At 43.0% G+C, this 16,665-nt stretch overlaps 1 protein-coding gene across 2 annotated transcripts in view; it reads right to left on the bottom strand.

The window, feature by feature from the left end:
• Positions 1-16,665, bottom strand: part of LOC126271955 (aromatic-L-amino-acid decarboxylase) — a 172,910-nt gene that overhangs the window by 64,480 nt on the left and 91,765 nt on the right. The gene's annotated exons all lie outside the window — the stretch shown is intronic.

The following is a 16,665-nucleotide window of genomic DNA, read 5'->3' as shown; positions in this document are numbered from 1 at the left end:
AGAACCGGTTGTTTCCGTACCATGTACAGCGTATGCAAGCACTATCATCAGCTGATTGGCCTCCACGGGTACACTTCTGCGAATGGTTCATCCAACAATGTGTCACTCCTCATTTCAGTGCAAATCTTCTCTTTACGGATGAGGCTTCATTCCAACGTGATCAAATTGTGAAAATTTACAATCAACATGTGTGAGCTGACGAGAATCCGCATGCAATTGTGCAATCACGTCATCAACACAGATTTTCTGTGAACATTTGGGCAGGCATTGTTGGTGATGTCTTGATTAGGCCCCATGTTGTTCCACCTACGCTCAATGGAGCATGTTATGATTTCTCACGGGGTACTCTACCTGTGCTGCTAGAACATGTGCCTTTACAAGTACGACACAACATGTGGTTCATGCACGATGGAGCTCCTGCACATTTCAGTCAAAGTGTTCGTACGCTCCTCAACAACACATTCGGTGACCGATGGATTAGTAGAGGCGGACCAATTCCGTGGCCTCCACGCTCTCCTGACCTCAACCCTCTTGACTTTCATTTATGGGGGCATTTGAAAGCTCTTGTCTACGCAACCCCGGTACCAAATGTAGAGACTCTGTGCTCGTATTGTGGACGGCTGTGATACAATACGCCATTCTCCAGGGCTGCATCAGGGATTCCATGCGACGGAGAGTGGGTGCATGTATCCGCGCTAACGGAGGACATTTTGAACATTTCCTGTAACAAAGTGAAGTCACGCTGCGTTCTGTTGCTGTGTGTTTCCATTCCATGATTAATGTGATTTGAAGAGAAGTAATAAAATGAGCTCTAACATGGAAAGTAAGCGTTTCCGGACACATGTCCACATAACATATTTTCCTTCTTTGTGTGTGAGTAATGTTTCCTGAAAGTTTGGCCGTACCGTTTTGTAACACCCTATATATATATATATATATATATATATATATAAAGCATTATTCAACACGGTGGCGTTGCTGCCAGGATTCCTCCGAGCCATAATCCATAGGTAGCGGTCATCCACTGCAGTAGTAGCCCTTGGCCGTCCTGAGCGAGGCATGTCATCGACGGTTGCTGGCTCTCTGTATCTCACATCACCACTTTGGTTCACTCCGAGACGCCTGGACACTTCTGACACTTCCCTTGTTGAGAGCCTTTCCTGGCACAAAGTAACAACGCGAACTTAATCGAACCGCGATATTGACGTCTAGGCATGGTTTAACTACAGGCAACACTAGCCGTGTACCGCCTTCCTGGTGAAATGACGAACTGATCGGCTGTCGTAAGCCCCCCTCCCCTCCCTCCTCCGTCTAATAGGCGCTGCCTATGCGTCTTAGGGAGCACGGAACATTCCAGCCTATGACTCGCGACTGGGGAAGACCTACGAGTAGAACGACGAGGACACCTACAATGGACGAGGCAATTCGTGCAGTTGACGATAACCCTAATGTCAGCGTCAGCGTTTACATCTTTGGGCGGGTTTAATGACAACATCTGAGCAGTCAAAGGGGCTATGTCTGTGATACAATATCCAGTGTCAACGTCTATCGTCAGGAGTTCTGGGAACCGGGGTGATGCAAAAGTTTGTGTGTATACTATTACGCGTTCAGAGTCTGTTAATTCCCGTCATGTGGCTTTAATCACGTCGGAAACCTTTTCACACTCATCACCTGAGTACAAATGGCAGCTCCACCAATGTACTGCCGTTTTCTACCTTGTGTACGCGATACTACCTCCATCTGTACATGTGCATATCGCAAACATATGACTTTCGTCGCCTCAGTGTGTAGCTGTTGTTTGTGTCGATGAAATGGTTCGAACAGAATTTCCTAGGAAAGAATGACTTTATTATATCTTTCTTTAGCGCTTTCCTAACGCTTCTGGTTTTATGCTTTGTCCTATCTGCAAAAGATTCAAGCGTGGAATCTAGATATCGAAATGAGACCCATCTATAGCTGCCCGAGTTCCATCCCTGGCTGTTAAATGTCTGAGTATTGTTTGTGCCCACAGTCTTTCAATATGCTTCTAGTTTGTCATGCCGTGTTCTATTCTTCCATTCATGCAAAATCTATTTCGATCTTTCCTTATTTCAGAATCGTGTATTTGATCTTGAAGACTACATTCTTTAAGTTTCCTTAAAAATGTCGTTTCAGCTAACTTCTTTGGTCGTTCCTAGTTATTGTCCAGGTGTCGCTTTGGTAAGTGAGCATACGTGTTGCCATTCCTTTGTAGAATTTTGTCCGCATGTTTCCTAGTTTTATTAGCTAATATTCTATATATGGTACCACACCTCATTCGAAACTAGATCAACTTTTTGAAGATATTATGTTCATAATTTGTGTCACGTGCCAGTAACTGAAAGTGAGATACCATTTCAACTGATTTTCCACTTAGTATTATTTTAGAACTTACTGTTTTTTTGCTCTAGAAGTCGTAACTTCGGTTTTATTTTCTGATATGGCCAAGTGATAGATTTTGTCTAAGTAGTAAATTGTTAATCATCTGTTTATTGTAAAAAATATTTGGTCATCAGCAAATAGTGCTATATTTAATATTATATTGTCACACGTCACCGTCCTCTAAACCCTTTTGTTTTTCCACTAAGAGGACGTCAGATATTCTTTTCAGACTTTCATTAATTGCTCGTACATATAGTTTATACCCAGTCTTACCGTCCAGTAATTTTCACAAGCATTTGTAGGTTGTTCTTTTATAGAGCGACATCACTTCCACCTCTCTCCAAGAGTCTAGTATCATCCTTCATTTCCAACATTCATTTAATAGATCCAACAACTTGTGTTCTAAAATAAATCTGCTATATTTCATACATAATGCATTAATGTTATCGGGTCCTGCTGCTTTTTTATTCTTTACCTGCTTTAATGCTGCTTGTATCTCCGTTAATATTGTCTCCTTGCTATATTTCATGATCTTGTTCTTTGTCCTGGTCTATTTTCGTTAGTTCAGTTACATCATTGCTTTCTACCCATAATCCCTGATAGCGTTTATCTAAGTTAGCTACTTGAAATAGAACTAGCGGCTGCAGGATCGAAAACTGACCCTAACGGTCGGGAGAGCGGCTTGTCAAGCACATGTCCTTCCAGCGCTGCCAACAATGCCATAGGGGCCACACGAATTTTTTCTCTGTCGCGGAGTGTGTGCTGTCATGAGTCAAAGTAGCGCCTACTCTGCTGCACAGTAATAGTCATTCTGGGAACTATTCCCTAGGACCTAGGCTGTCTGCGCCATTTCTTCCAGTATCATTTGTTCTAAGAATGTTAGTCATGCTAAGTACGCAGGAGAACTGTGAAGTTTGGAAGGTAAGAAAGAGGTACGAACGGAAGTATGGCTGTGAGGGCGGGTCTGGAACTGTGCATGGGTAGTTCAGTTGGTAAGGGCGCTGCCTGAGAAAGGCAAGGCGCCAGATTCGAGTCTTGTTCTTGCAAACAGTTTTAACCTGCCAGAAAGCTTAATCACATTAAGAGCTTACAGTCAGACGAAAGTTGAAGTTCTTTTGACTTCAGCGCTACAGAAATGAGATTAGTATACAATATCATACGAAACGCGTCATGACGTACACAGTGATCTACCTCTGCTTCTGGGAAAGATAAATGTTGGTGCGCAATTTGAGTTCGGGTAACTGGTTGACATATATCACCACAGATCTTTCGTAGGCGAACCGTGACAACAAATTAGTTAGTCTTTAAGTTCTTAGGGCAATAACTTGGGAATAAATTAGCAAAAGATGTGCAAACAATTTAACTACTCTATAAAGAAATAATTCACGCGTAAACGGGCAGAAGTCTGGGTCCAACACGCAACCGACCACTTTGCCGCCATCAGGTTCGTTGACAAACTTAGTATCGCAAGATGGCAACATGGTCGCAGGCCGAAAATGTGTGTCCCCGGCCAGCGCCGAATGCAACCCAAAAAACACGCTGAATGACGTTGGCCGGAGAGGTGTACCGTGTTTCAGCATGTGGAGGTCAATGCGCCCGTACAACATTACGCCTCCACATACCGTAACACCTGGAAAATGAGAATGTTCGACAATACTGGACTTACCCTCGTACGGCGAGAGGAGGGAACACGTAATGCACGCAGGAATACTCTCACACGTGATTGTTTTGGTGGTCCCAATGTTGATGATGTGGGGAGGCATAATGTCGCATGAGCATACCAACTTCCAAATCTTTGAACGCACTACACTTACCGATCAAGGTTATTGACACACTGCACTCTTTCGTTATTTGCGTCTTTTCAGGCGTACATTCAGCCCTAACTTCATTTTTGTGGATCACAATGTGCGCCTGCATCAAAGGATGCAGTTGGAGGAGCTCTTTCAACGAGAGGTTGTTCGGCGAATGGACTGACCTGCCCGTTCCCTCTACCAGGTAGGATGCGGTGGGAACAGCTTTTAGTATGTTACAGAACAACCAGGTCATGCAGTTACTATTTCTATGATCCGCCAGTCTTCTTTCCTGGACTTGCCTCTTAGTGGCTGTCCAGATCAGGTATCATTGCTTGTAATGGTATCAGGTATCATTGCTTTTAACGGTTTGCCTTCACTCGCTTGCTCAATTGTACTGTACGATGAAGTCATGTACATGTAAGAAGAGTTCAAGGGGGTGTAGGTGGTCTTATGTTGTATTTTAGGCTATTCTCATTTCGTGTGCTACAGTTCCATTCGCCTCATACGCAGCAGCAACATACTGCAGCATGTCCACACGCCCAACGACCACTGCACTGGTGGAGGGCTGGATTGCCCTATCACAAGAAGTCATTACCGACCTTGTAACCAGCATGGTAGCACGTTGGAGAGCATCCATTGCCATCTGTGGTTATCACACGCCATATTATGAACCATGTCCTGCCATTTGTAATTCCCCGTCTTCAGGCTACGAGTGGCCTACCGGGACAATCCGACCGCCGTGTCATCCTCAAGGAGGATGCCGATAGGAGGGGCGTGGGGTCAGCACACCGTTCTCCCGGTCGTTATGATGGTATTCTTGACCGACGCCGCTACTACTCGGTCGAGTAGCTCCTCAATTGGCATCACGAGGCTGAGTGCACCCCGAAAAATGGCAACAGCGCTTAACTTCGGTGATCTCACGGAAACCGGTGTGTCCACTGCGGCACGGCCGTTGCCCAGGAGACCATCATGAATCAGTTACTTCAGTGTCATTTTTTAATTAAAATGTCATTTCTAGAACGACATTTTTACTCTGCAACAGAGTACACGCTGATATCAAACTTCCTGGCAGCTTAAAGCTGTGTGCCAGACCAAGACTCAAACTCGGGGACCATTGCCTTTATCGGGCAAATTCTCTACCAAATGAGCTACCCAAGCACGACTCATAACCGATCCTCACCCTCCTTTACTTCCGCCAGTACCTTATCTCTTACCTTCCAGCGCATACTGCGCTGCAGAGTGGAAATTCCGTTGTGGAAACTTCCCCCAGACTGTGGTTAAGCCGTGTCTCTGAGGTATCCTTCCTTCCAATATGGCTAGTCAGCCAAATTTCTCAGCAGAACTTCTGTGACGTTTGGAAGATAGGAGGCGAGGTACTGGCGGAAGTAAAGCTTCGAGGACGGGTCGTGAATGGGTATCTCATTTGGTAGAGCACTCGCTCGCGAAACGCAAAGGACCCGAGTTCGAGTCTCGGCCCGGCACAGAGTCGGAATCTGCCACGTAGTTTGTATATCATTTCCTTTCGGCTCACTGCATATTTCTCTCAGTTACCTTCTGTACTATACTGTACAAGTTCTTTTTATGTATTGTTCATTTTTCATCGAGCTTTGTTACTTAGCAGTGACATCACATAGAAATTACTTTCGTCCTTATGTTTGGCAAACCAGTGTATTTTGTCATAAACTGCGCTGGGAGTAGCGGAAGAATCGCAGGTTTACTATATATTTTGCACTGAAAATACGGCTCGTTAAAATTTACCGAGTGGCATTTCATGTTCTAAGCAAAATTCCCAGCAACGGCCTGCGGGCAGCTGAATAACGCAGCAGGACTCATTGGTGTAAATGTTAGGGGCACGATTAAGACCACACCGCATACCGTTGTAGCTCTCTTTGCACTGGCAGTCAGCCAACATGCTGGCGACTTTAAGACACTGAGCCTTGACCAATATCGCCACATTCCGAGTTCCGTGTCTGCTTGCCAACATTAGCAAGATGAAGGTGAAAACAGGCAGTGAGGGAAAGGAGAACGAAATCGGGCAGTGAAAGGACGTGTCCCACTAACGGGCCACTGCGTCTGATATAATTCGGCGTTGTGACTCCAGTGCGGGCAGCCTAGCGTTTCTTCCACCGGATGTACAGTAATTACATAAAGAAGCACTGAGCGCACGAGCGCGCGTCCCGCTAAGTAGAATAAGAAAAGAAGGTCCTCTCAATACCACGGTACTAAGGAAAGCATACTGCTCAAGTCTCTGCCCACTGAGAACCATTGTTAGCTAAGAATTTTTTTATTGCACGGCATTTCACATTTCGCCACCCCCTCCCCCCCCCCCCCCCCCCTCCATACAAAAAATACACGACAAACTCAGAGTGCTTAAAACTGGAGTAGCGTTGGAACAAAAACACAATAACGTTATCTTAGGTTTCTTGCTAGTTTTGTAAGCGGTGGGCATGGCAAGATGTTCTGGGAAACTCCACTAACTTTGTCATTCGGAAGTCGCTAGTCATAAAATTTAACCACCAGTCGTTGATAGTTGACTCTTTCGAAGCCGTCCTCCATGTGATGGGTAAAATTGAGTATTTGGCGACAGCGAGATCTACCAGGCAAAATTCCTGCTTGCTGTGGTACGAGTTTGGTCTCTATTGTACCAAAAACTCTGGCAAGAACCATCCTTTCAAGTGCCTTGTAGAGATGGCACTGAAGTAACATAGGCCTGAAGCTTTGTGGATCTGTGCGCTCTTCCCCTGGTTTTAGCACGGCTAAATTCTTTCAGAATTTCGGTAAGTGCATGGTAGTGATATAACTATTCATTAACTGAACAATCCATTTTAGGGTTGCCGCTTTATTTGTTCAGTTCGCATGTCATCCAAACCAGCAACTTTATACTCCTTCATTTGGAGGATCGTTGTTCTTAGCCCTTCAATACTGAATGGTATGGCGAGGGCATCCACTTCATTACTCATTAATCACGTTGGATTTTCACTCTTTTTAAATTAAATGGTATTTTCCCATTTAATAGAAGACGCAGAATTGTCCAGTCGGGAGTTACTCCAGTGAGATGAGGTGACGGAGCAATAGGGTCGTTGCAGTCAGTTTTTATTGACTTCCACACTCGCCGGCCGTTTTGCTTCATCTCGAGATTCATCACCGGTTTGAACCATCTTTCCGTTCGCGCTATTGACACTACTTGTGCTTCGCCTGCTTGAGCAGTGCTTTACGAGAAAAGATCGTCGTTTTACATCGATTGGTACTGCTCTCATTGGCCGGCAATGTATTCAGGCCTACAGCCTTTGGATGTGTACTTTCTGTACTTTTTTTCTTCTAGGAGAACCAAATTGACGTAAGAAATGATACGTGGTTCCAACAGCATGATTCCTCGGTCCAATTCTTCTGCAAAACCCTGCTGTTTTGCTTTTTAAAAATAAAAACGTCTTTAAAAGACAACTACTTCGGGTCTGACAGCCGCAATGACTATGCAAGTGATTGGTCTGTGTTGCGCCCTTGGTATCGCTTTTCCCCACAATTTCTAATTTCTTGCCAGTTATTTGTCACTAACAAAGATATTGTCCGGGTTGTATCGTCGGTGCCACCTTCCATTGTTGAAGGATGTGGGCTGTTTCGCGTATTTTAAGGTCTGAGACCAGAAATTTCTCTAGCTCTAGCAATCGTGGGACGTTGTGAAGCCGCAGTAGTTCTTCCAGTGATTCCCAGATATCATCAGTAGGATTATGTTCGAGCACACTAACTACGGTACTCAGCTCACCATCTCGCTTTGTAGTATGTTGAGCAACGACGAAACAATGTGGAGACTAATTCTGTCGTCGATAAAAACTAACGAATTTAATGCTAACAGCGTACTGCGAGGCAAAGAAAGGAACAAGGAATTCAGAGTCGTGAAAAAAAGCCATTTTGGGTTTTAAGTTCAGGTTCGTACACTCCAGATTGCTTAATTTTGCATTCATCCATTACGGTGATATAGGAATGTTTCACCCGCAAATGTCTAACTCTCTCTCTCTCTCTCTCTCTCTCTCTCTCTCTCTCTCTCTCTCCCCCTCTCTCTCCACATAATTTATTTGTTAAAGAGCCTGAGCCTTTACTGTGTCGTGTTGCTAATAGCACGTGCACGGAGGTAACCTTCACAATAGTGGCTGTGGACAGTTAGGGCTGATACTTTCCGTCTTGTTGCTTCTAGGAATGCTTGCCTCTGTCTTCTACCTGGATTTTGCCGCCTGTTTCGATGGGCTGTGAGAAAGTTTTTTGAGCACGACCTTGTTCTGACGTTCTTCGAATACTTCCCTTTGTCTAGAAGCGACTCTATAGCCGTGAAATTATTCTGAGGCAGTCCATTGCATTTACTGCGTCACACTGTGACCAATCAGCGTCTGATCTTAACGTGGTTTGGCATATCACAGATTCAGCTAAATGACACATTTAAATCATTGCACCACCGCCCCTTGGATAGAAGAGAATGGTACCACTGAAAGCAGGCCACTCTTGAAGCTGAATTTTATATTTCCGGCATTAGTCAAGCGACTAATTGTTCGGACAGTGTAAGGGGAATGACCTCCTCCGTCTTCGTGTTTCAATATTGAACGATTGTACCCCAAAGAGAGGGACAATATTTTACGCGTGTGTGTGTGTGTGTGTGTGTGTGTGTGTGTGTGTGTGTGTAGCAGCTGGACAACAGTTTATTTACGAGAATATCTTAAGCAATACTTTGTGGCTACTCCGTAATACCAATCTTCTGTTAAAATTATGTTCAGTGTATAGATGACCGAATACAGTCGGTGTCTCGACGTGCTTCATAAACTGGGCTTCACTGATTACGCAGGGGGAGAGGTCACGCAGCAGGATCTGATAAACTCATTACCGACGACGGTACATCACATATATAAAGCTAATCACACTTACGTTGACGCTAAGCAGTACAGAAGATCCCAAGATCTTCCAGTCAAGTGCTGATACCGAATTCCGAGATTGTAAATGCAATGTTCTCAACTTGGAAAAACCTATGTCCTTGTTGCTGGTAATAACTTATCACCAGCACCTCTTTATCAAATGCAAGAAACACGTACCCCACTACACAGGCAGACGTATTAGTTCGTTCGCCTACCTACACACATACACACACACACACACACATACACACACACACACACACACACACACACACACACACACACACACGGCACTTATCAATAAGGAATTAAGATATAATCGTATCTCCCTCTCAACAACAATAAATAAGAATCTCAAAAGTAGCATTATCGAAAAGTGAAAGCTACTGAAAATACCATTATTTTGAACTGCTGTCTTCTCTCTTCATGAGAAGACGACACTTCTGAAGAACTTTAGAGTACCGCAAAAAACCTGACTGACAGTAAACATCTGGCCAACGTATAGACCAGGAGGGACATCAACACATATTACCAAATTAAAGTCCACCGCCACGGTTTTCTGTCTCTGTGTGAAGGCTAGTTTCATGATGATTAGGATTGTTGTAGACTGGTTCACGAGAACAGTTTTTTATGTAACTTATTATCACTACGCCACTGGCCGTAGATACTGAGTGTTACACGTGCGAAACCCATACAGGCAGATGTGTTACACGTTACAGCTCATTCAATTCCTCTAATGAGTGTTACGGTCGAATCCTGATGGTCCCAAGTCCACCGCAATGATGTCGTTGGGCCAATATGTGACTACGTAGGCACAGTCTGGTGCAGATCTCCATGTTCAGCAATGTACGCTAAACGTTGTACCCCGAAACATTTGTGCACCACAATCGTGGTTTCAACAGAGATGCCTACTTTACAGAGCAGGCAAACCTCCGAACTCCTGGTGGTACTTTCATTGCCTCATAACAGTAGCACGTGACCATTCGATCAGCTTCACCGTTTTCAAGTAACTCGTTCACAGGCTCTGCATAATAATAATCTGCCATTTGTCGAAGTCGCTTATCTCAATTGACTTCCCCATTTGCAGCTCATATCTGCGCTAAGGTGATCCCCCGTCCGTGTCTAGTCCGCTTATATACTTTAGTTACCGCGTCAAGTGACCACAATGTTACAAGGCGGAATCCAACGCCCCGGTGGGCAGTGGTCATAATGTTTTGGCTTATCAGTGTATTCCACTACAGTTTTTACCCTATACAGCTCCCTCTAGTGCCATGGCAGTTATTCTGACATCTTAACACATATCGCCTCATTCCGTCAGTGTTTTCCACATATTTTTTCCTCTCTGATTCTACGGAGAACCACCTTATTTCTTATCAGTCCATCTAATTTTCTACATCCTTCTATAGCACAACATCTCAAACACTTCTATTCTCTTATGTTCCAGTTGTGCCACAGTCCGTGGTCGCTTCCACACACTGTTGTGCTCCAAACGAAAATGGTCAGAGATTCTGTTCCTCAAACTGAGGACCATGTTTGCTACTAGAACACTTATCTTGCCAGGAAGACCCACATTATCCGTGCTAGTCTGCTTTTTATGTCTTCCTTGCTTCGTCCTTTTCCTTCCAAGATAGCGGAACTGCTTCATTTGCTTAATTCGTGATCTCCCAGTTTGATGTTATATAAAATACAAATCACGTTTCTGATACTCCTCATTACCTACCTCCTCGTTCGGTTTACTTTCAAGTCCCATTCTATGCTCAGTATGTTGTCGATTCCATTCAGTACCTCTCTAAATTCTTCCTTGCTTTTACTCAGAATAGCAATTTCATCAGCGATTCTTGTCACTGGTACCGTTTCATCCTGAATTTTAATCTCAATCGTGAATCTTGTTTCTGTACTTGCTTCTCCTATATGTGTAGAGGAGAAAAACTGCATCCTTGTCTTCAAACCTTTTTAACTGAATACTTCCTTCATAGTCATCCATTACTGTATATATTGTACACTACCTACCTTTCCCTATAGCTAAGTCCTTTGTCATCTCACCAAAGTCTAACAGCCTTCACAATGCGTAGCTAGGCAGGCCTGTGTGCCGCCTTAGAAATTCCATTGCCAGAGCCAGAATACTGCTCAGCCGCATGTTACAAGACTTAATAGAGTAGGGTTACCACATGCCATGCCTTGATATCTGGGCCTTCCTGCGTGACCGGAGAGGCAGCCAAAAAATGGCATTTACGGTTGCTTGTGACCAATATCGATACTGGTATGCACGCTTCTCCGAAGCAATATTGCATCGTTCTTCTGAACAACATGAGCTCTGCAGTATTGTATTTATCCGGTCCAGATCCAAACTTACGTATGCCGTCGTTCGTGCCGTGAGTCGTTCACGGATAGCCAAAGCTATTAGGCGACCGCTCTTGTAAAGCGGGAAATTCGGGTTCGAGTCCGGGCCCGGCACAAATTTTCCATTGTCATTTGCCTGTGCGGCTTATGGTTGTTCGTATTTGCAACTGCGAATATGTTGCGCGTATTTCATAACGGCTGTAATCGCCACAGTGCCTGTTTCTTCAGACACACACGCTTCCCCGAAGGAACATTACATCGTTGTTCTTAACAATAGAGGCACTGCAATGTCTTATGGATGTCTCTACACGGTTGATATGCAACTCTCCCTCAAATTAGCTGGCTGATTTCAATCTTGCCCCTTTACTAATCAGAGGAAACCTGAAGTTCGCCCATTAAATTTGTTGAAGTAAAATGCCTGGAACAGCTGTTCTTAACATGCATGTCTACTGGGGTCTGTATTAGTTTTGTAAGAAATCTGTCACTGCACTTTGAAATAATTATACATCGGTAGTTGTATACACGGATATCTTTTGAGCAAATGTATTCAGATGTTTACTTTGGGTTAGTATGAGCGAACGATCTGTTAAGTCTACATTTTTGACGGAATGACATTTCTTTCATATCTTATCGTCGTTTCGTAGGTTTTGCTCTTATTGACATCAGTCTGCAACAACTTTGCTCTCGTAGCTAATAGAAAGTCAGAAAAATTATGAAAAAACGCTAAATGAAGTACTGTAAGCTCGACTGTAGATATAAATTTATATGAACGGCTTTGGATAAGCAGAGAACAAAAAATCTAATTATTACGGCATTTCGAAGCTCGAAAGTTACAGAAAGTTAAGCGCTACTACTTTCTTTCTTTCTTTCTTTCTTTCTTTCTTTCTTATTTTTGAGGGACGAGATAAAAACCTCCCTTTCAGCAATAATTACCTGCATGTCCTCTGGTCTGCATCAGATTCCTAAATATCTCTTATTCGCTGGTCATGTTCCAACGTTTAACTGTGTTAAACCTGCAGCTGCGACGAGAGAAATAAAACATACTTAAGTGTAAGACAAAATTGCAGCTACGATAAATTATGAGTATATGAGTGGCATTTTAAATGACAACGATTTTCCAGTCTCCACAGTTTCCTTGTATCTACGGAGATACGAACCTTAACATCAACTCGCGTTATTAGACGTAGTCTACAATCTTTTTACTACTCACATCGTTACCACGAATACTTTCCAGAACTTTACTGAAAAGACTTTGGTTACTGGTACGCTTCCAGTCGATGCGAATGAAGTGTGTTGTAACATGAAGTCTCCAGCTCTTTAAAATTTCTTTTTCGATTATATGGTCTCTCCTGCAGTTCTAATGATCCTGAATCCTCTTATAAAATGATAGACGCAATTTCATACCTTTCTTACAACGTGAAGACTAGTTTGAAAGTTATCCCTACTGTTCCACCTCACATTCCTGCACACTTTTTCTTAGAGAGGAAATTCTGGCCAAACACAAAATCGCTAGCGGAGCAGAAGGCTTTTATTCAGTCACTCGTCGACAAGTCCGGAGTGGCAATAGAAGAGAGCAAAAAGTAAGACGAGGTTTTAAATTTCGCGTTTAAGAAATCGTGTGCCCCGAAGCTATTCGGACGTTCAAATTGATATAGGACCTAGAGAATATCTGAACACATCTAGTTGTGCTAAATACGGGCCCTGACAGCAATTTCTGACGCTAGGGATGTTTTACAAGGAAGTTAGTTTAGCATACTAATTATAGCAATGGAATTCACAGGAACTGTTCGCGCTACCCCTTGGCCTGTGTGCACGCAGTACATCGTTGGACCATTGATTGTCGTGTCTGTTAAACGATTCCTTTCATGTTCCTTAATGGTACCAGCAACGACGCCAATTCTAGCGACCAGGTCTTCCGTTTCCACAGCGGTTCCATACACCAGCTGCTTCATATAACCCCAGAGAAACTAATCCAGACACGTGAGGTCAGGTGATATGGGTAGCCAGCCCACAGGGCAACATCGGCCGATCCACCAATTCCTGAAGGTAGCTCTCAGATGATTCCTCACAACAGTGCTGAAATGGGCTGGTGCCCATGGTGCTGAAAGTACATCCTTTGTCTAACGTTCAGAGGTACAACCAACCAGTACAAGTACACTAAGTAGTTTTAAATGACTACTCATCCCCAGTCGGCGACACCGACACAACAGCTTATATTAACACCACTAGCAAAATATTCCCTAAAATTACAGGTTGACTTCAGAGACCGTATGTTCCTTGTCGGAATATATTAGTTTTGATGTTTCCCATTCACGTATTAATTTTAACGAATAGTTTAGGAACATCTTGTATATGAATAGACTATCAGACATACTGGATTAGCAGCAACCTGTGAATGCTTTGTCATGACGCTGTAATACGGAAATGTGCCCTAGTTAAGTGGCTGTCGAAGGATACAGTATGACTTAGTATTTCCATTTATTGTTATGAATGGTAACTTACTCTAAATGTTGAAAAATGTGTACTAAAGCAGATGAATAGAAGAACCAATCCTGTGGTGTTGGAATATAGTGTTGGTTATGTGATACTTGACATAGCCACGTCGATTAAATATGTAAGAGTATCGTTGAAAGCGCTATGAAATGGAACTAGAACGCTAGATTGATAGCAGAAGGCGAACGATCAGCAACGCATTATTGCATAATACTGGGGAACTGTAGCTTACCTAACAAGGAGACCACAGTCAGAACACTAGAGTGACCCATTCTCGAGTTACGTACCAATGTTTCGAATATTGGGATCCTTCTCCTCTCCCTCCAAAAGGTGGGATTGAAGGAAGACATCCAAGCAGTTCAGCAGTGGTCTGCTAGATTTGTTACCGGTATGTTCGATCAGAACGCTAATATTACAGAGACGGTTTGTGAACTTAAATAGGAATCCTTGGTAGGGAAGACGTCCTTTCCATGAAGCACTGAGAAAATTAAGGTAACTGGCATTTGTGGCTAACTGCAGAACGATTCTGGTGAAGGAAATGTATTTTTCTCTTAAGAATGCAAAGAGAAGTAGTAGTAGTAGTAGAAAAGTAGTAGTAGTAGTAGAAAAGAAGAAGAAGTAGTAGTAGTAGTAGAAAAGAAGAAGAAGTAGTAGTAGTAGTAGTAGTAGTAGTAGTAGAAAAGAAGTAGAAGAAATTAGGGCTCACATAGAGGAATCTATTCTCCCCCCCCCCCCTCCCCTCACTCCATTTAGAGTGGAACAAGAAAGGGAATGATTAGTAATGGATTAGGTACCCTCCGACATGCAACGTATGGCAGCTTGCGAAGTACGTATGTAAACGTTTGTAGCCGTAATAAACAAGGTGAGCCGAAGTCCGTTAACATTCGAAAATTCAATAATTCAAGGAATAATGTAAGTAGAGGGTTGGAAATTGACACACATGTTTGAAATGACAAAGTTTTACTGAAACCAAAAAAGCGCACAAAATGACCAACAGATGAGGCTTAATATGATACAAAAGGAACAGTCAGCATAACAATTGATTGTTAGCAAAGACGATGTTCTTTGTAACGATTGCTCAACATGCCCGCCGTCTTTCGTCAAGAATACCTGTAGTCGAAGGACAATTCTGTGAACAGCGCAGTACAGTGATATGTCAGTAGGTATCGTGAGAAACTGCCGTTGTTTGTTGTTTTTGAGCATCCATAAGGAGGTTGGACAATCGCGGTAGACTTGCGACTTAAGGTAACCCCCACAACCAATAATCACAAGGCTTGAGGTTTGGGGACTTGGGAGGCCAAGCACGACGGACGCGGCGGCTCATTACGCGATCCAAAGCAAACGATGTACGCAAGAGGTATTTCACACGTGTAGCAGTATGGGGTCGAGCGCCATCCTGCACACAGTTCATACCCTCCAGCGGGTGCTCATCAGTCAAGTTATGGATGGTGGGATTCCCTCTCTCACTGCTACTCGTTCTATACACGATTCTCATGCGGCGCCACTGACTTGTTGCTGTCCAGCGCCATCTTATGCCAGTTCTTGCTCTCGTTTTTGTTTCAATAAAACCCAATGTCATATTTATCTCGTTACGTATATTATTCCGTGAATCATTGAGTTTTCAAATGTTAACGGACTTTTGGGTTACCCTGTATAACAGCGTTATCATGAATACTATAAAAGAACTCAGTAAGGCATCTAGTTAACAAATGTGAATTGTAAGATAACTACTTTTCAAGGGATCTGGCATTTCAGAAAAATTGAAAAGGGTCTACTTTTGAAAGAGATTCAGCATCTCTTATTTAGAACGTAATCCGAAGTACGGGACTTTCTATCTTCCAATAAATCCGTGAACGAAAATACTGGAGCATCTAGTTAACGAACTGGAAACACATTCCGACAGTGCATTAGGTTTTATGGCCCTTCAGATTACCTCTGCTCCTCAGAGCAGAATCCAAATTGCCTTGATCGCACTGAATCACTGAATGACAACAGGAATCCTGTGTTGTGGAGCAATAGTTATGGCACTATACTTACATTAACGAGAAAGCTATTTTTCTGACACCACTGAATACCGTTTTAGGTCTTTCGTTGTTCCAGTAGCTGACTTCAGGCAAATGGTGGGTTATTTCTAAAATTTCTGGACGTTGTCCATCCATATCAGCTAGTGCGCAGTATCTGACGGCATCAAGATTGACGACATATTCCTTTTCTGCCTAGTTAGGAATAGTAGTGGTTCTCTGAGACAACCCTAACAAATTCCATTGTTTTGGAAGCAGATTTCTAGACGAACCATGAACTTAAACAGCAACATATTACAGTCTTAGAATGAAATATTTGTAATGCAGTTATTCTACTGGAGTCGTTGACATCTGTTGGCTTTAGCGATCAGTGTTAAGTAAATTGGATGGTTTTTAAGTTGGCAGTGTTGTCCCTCTAATCTCATCCAAAGTAAAAGAAAAGTGACGAGTCTATTTGAAATTCAACACTACTCATTTAGATAAAAGTCTAAAAACTACTCTTCTCTGTGACTTTTTGGGACTCAGTTGAATTTGGCGTGTTTCATTTTTAAGAAACTACGAAGTTAAAAATAACAAAAATTAAATAAAATAAAAAACACTACAACTGAAATTATTTGTTCAATGGAAAAGTGATTTACTGTTTATAACAGGAATGCTCTACTTTAAAGGTTTCACTCTTCTGCGGTAACTAAAAGAATGTGTTACTTTTCTTCCTAGCAATAC

This window comes from Schistocerca gregaria, chromosome 5 (assembly GCF_023897955.1).
Source record: "Schistocerca gregaria isolate iqSchGreg1 chromosome 5, iqSchGreg1.2, whole genome shotgun sequence".
Lineage (NCBI taxonomy): Eukaryota > Metazoa > Arthropoda > Insecta > Orthoptera > Acrididae > Schistocerca > Schistocerca gregaria.
Note: the sequence above shows the minus strand (reverse complement) of the source record. Positions and strands in the feature narration are given on the sequence as shown.